Below are 3,955 nucleotides of genomic sequence, written 5' to 3'. Positions count from 1 at the left end.
TAGCCCCACCAGTTAAAGACCCTGTGTGTTCACTGCGCTGAAATGACATTAACGTTACTCTCCTCCGATTGGCTTAGACGCGCAACCCCCACCAACCCCTTCACAGACTGACATTCTTGCTTCTCCTCTCTTACTTTCCTAGGGGTCCTAAGTAAACTGTACATCAGCGTATGGATGAATGAGCAAAAGTGCACATTGGTTAGGGGGATATACTGAGAAATCACAACGGCATGTATTTTTATCTAAGCGTCCCATTAGTAGTGTTTACCCTATTGAAGGGGATAAGACACTTTTTATAAAGGATTTTCGCAAACACTTTACAATAAGGTTCCATTTGTTAAAGGGATATTTCGGGTTCAATACAAGTTAGGCTCAACTGACAGCATTTGTGGCATAATATTGAGGCTTTTGCATTTACTATTGGAGTGGTGGTGGTGTAGTGGTCTAAGCACATAACTGGTAATCTGGTAATCAGAAGGACACTGGTTCGAGCCCCACAGCCACCACCATTGTGTCCTTGAGCAAGGCACTTAACTCCAGGTTGCTCCAGGGGGATTGTCCCTGTAATAAGGGCTCTGTAAGTCGCTTTGGATAAAAGCGTCTGCCAAATGCATAAAATGTAAAATGTATTCATTTAGCAGATGCTTTTATCCAAAGCGACTTACAAATGAGGAGAACAGTAGAAGCGATCCATCCAATAGGAGACAGTAGGAACCAACGTGCTGTAATACAAGATTCAAAATGGCTATTATTAGTGAGGAATGTCAAAGACAGAGGTAGACGAATGGAAAGATGTTTTGTTTTTGAAGAGTGTGCATTAGTAGGATAGGGTCAAGCGCTTGCAAAAGACCTGTGTATTTAGGTGTAATTTGAAAGAGGCTAGAGAAACAGCTGCTTGGGTGGAACTTGTCAGGTCATTCCACCAGCAGGGCAAAGATGAAGTGAAAGCTCAGGAAAGTGATTTTGTGTTTCTATGAGATGGCACCACGATGTGCTGTTCATCCACAGTGCGTAAGCTTCTGGAGGGCACATAGACCTGAAGTACTAAGTGTAGACAGAGGGGTGCAGCGCCAGTGGTTGTTGTGTGAGCAAGCATCAATGCTTTGAACATAATGTGAGCAACCATTGACATGCTCTCTCTTGGGCTCATTGAAAAGCAACCACACTGCCGCGTTCTGGATCTTTTGCAGAGGTTTGACTGTACATGCAGGAAGATCATTGCAGTAGTCCAGTCTAGATATGACAAGAGCTTGGACAATAAGATGTGTAGCATTCTCATATAGGAAATATCTGATCTTCCTATTGTTGTTCAAAGCAAATCTGCAAGTTCGGCAGTCCGTGCAATGTTGTCTCTCAACAATGGAAGGGAATGGGGCCACTACATAAATATTTAAATACACATTGTTTCAAAAGGATAGCCACAAGATGTAAACATTTTACATGTTAACATGATTTGAGTGTGACATTTTTTTTTACTAACCTCATCAGTGCGAGGTTATATCCAGCATTACAACTTCGTTGACATGACAACACAACGGCAAAAACTCTGTAAGCGAGGTTATCACATTAAAGTCATGTAGTTTTTTCCTTTAACATTAGTTAACTACTTTAATAAACATGAACTAACAATGGACAATATTTACAATATTACAGCATTTATTAATTTTGGTTAATGTTAATTTGAACATACACTAATACACTTTTTACTTTAAAAGTTATATACCTAAACAAATGGTCAATGAATTATGAACTAACAATAAATAACTGCATTTTTATAAACTAACATTAACCAAGATATAATAAATGCTGTAAAATATATTGTTCATCATTAGTTCATGATACCTAATGCATTAGCTAATGTTAACAAATGAGCCTTATTGTAAAGGTTATTTTGTTTATTTATGTGCTTTAATAATAAATCATGATGCAATTATAATATAAGATGAAATAGTTCTCCTCAAAACTTAAAAACCCTCAAACTCCCACTCTTAACCTATACGACATTCTTACTCCTGTTGAACACAAAAAGGATAAGCTTAGTAAAATGTCCTGGGTTCTGCATGCAATGAAAATGAATGGGTACTGGGTCTTTCCAGCCCCAAAAATAACAAAACAAAAACTCCATGAAGTACAATAAAAGCGATCTAATCTTCTGAAGCCAAATGATTGCTTTGCATGGAGAAGAGACCTAAACTGGTAAATCTTTATTTACAAAAGGTCCCATCAACCTCAGGTTCAATGTCAATGAGATGCATGAGAACTAATAATGTTTGATCGATCTCAATGACATCAAACCTTGCACCCCTTTTTTCAAGGCAACAGAAGCCCCAGTTGTTTGGAACTGAGAGTTTGTGATGGACAGGGATGCAGAGAAGTGCTTTATGCACCCTTGAGACACCCTGAAGTGAAGAGGCTCACTCAAGGGCACTTGCCATCCATCTTTACTATGTTTTAGTCAATGTTTACATTAAAAGGCATACCTATGACTCACATCAATCAAGAAGTAATTGCATAACCAGAATTCCTATTCTATGACTCAAGTCAAAAACTGGATTTTAGGTTAATATTACACAGAGTTACTTCAGTCATCGACTGTCTGGCCTGTCCATCAAGAGCTTGTAACTGTTTGTGTTTGCACTTAGATGTAAATCTTACAAATTTAAAGAGCAGAAACATCACTTTTCCTGACACCTTGACAGAACCGGCTCCGCAGCACTCTGCCGCAGACGGCCTGGGCCCCTGACCTAATTCACTGGGTCTGCCACAAGCTGCCCCCAAACCACAGACACAATGACAGGAGAAACCCCTTTCTACCATACATTTTAATCTCACAGGCTTATCTGCCCTATTCACTTTAAGTCTGCACACACACTGACACACACATACATACGCACACCTCTCACAATTGGAAATGTAGAGTCAGCTACTAAATCATTTTCTCTCTCTCTCTCTCTCTCTCTCTCTCTCTCTCTCTCTCTCTCTCTCTCTCTCTCTCTCTCTCTCTCTCTCTTTCCACCTGCTCTTCACAGACAAGGACCCCTAACAGTGTTTCAGGCCTTTATGTATCCCACAGACAACTGAAATACTAATCCTATTTACAGTGAGGCATAAAAGGTAAGACTATGCACATGCTGGGAGAGAAAGGAAGTGTAGATTATCTTGGCAGAGCACACATATGACTGAGAGAGAGTGGTCTGGCCATCCTCAACTCCCATGTTGTGAATCATTAGCAGCTGGCTTGGGGGGGTAACGGAATACTTGTAATGGTGTTACGTAATCAGGATACAAAAATTGTGTAACTAATCCGTTATGTAAATAACAGTTACATAAAAAGCCAACATATTTAGATTAAAGTTACATTTGGTAAAAAATGGTATACCTTTCAGGATTATTATTTTATTTATAACAAAAACAAAACAAAAGATCCTCCTGACATAAAATGATGAAGAACACTGCTTGCTTTAGTACAGAATACAGATATGATAAGATGTGTGCTCGAGACCTCTTCTGGTTCTCTCTTGTGACTCACATGAATCTGCGCGATCGCATGCGCGAATAACATCTGTCTCACATCAACACTGTGCTCTCAAGGCAAACGAGGTCAAACCATTAAGGGCTGTTTCATCGCATATGATTATTTTTGTGGAAATTCTGACATTCTTGTCTCTTCAATGGAGAAAAGGGAAACAACATTACAGTTCAGTGCAATTTAGAGGCTTCCTTCCAGTTGTGAAGATACAGTGATTTTCCAAGGACCCGACATGTCATTTAAAGAAGCATTTAATGTTAAGTCCCATATGAAAATCACGTTAGCTAGGAAAGCAAATTATTTTATAAGTGTTCCCTAATTTCAACTTCTGTCCAACCATCTGTCAATAGTTTTCACGGGAAAGTGAAACCAGTATTCTGGTACATGGGACACCTACTGTCAAAGCTTTGTGACTTCTCATTTACA

The sequence above is a fragment of the Xyrauchen texanus genome, chromosome 45 (assembly GCF_025860055.1).
Source record: "Xyrauchen texanus isolate HMW12.3.18 chromosome 45, RBS_HiC_50CHRs, whole genome shotgun sequence".
NCBI lineage: Eukaryota > Metazoa > Chordata > Actinopteri > Cypriniformes > Catostomidae > Xyrauchen > Xyrauchen texanus.
The sequence above is the reverse complement of the archived record's forward strand: the minus strand, read 5'-3'. Positions refer to the sequence as shown.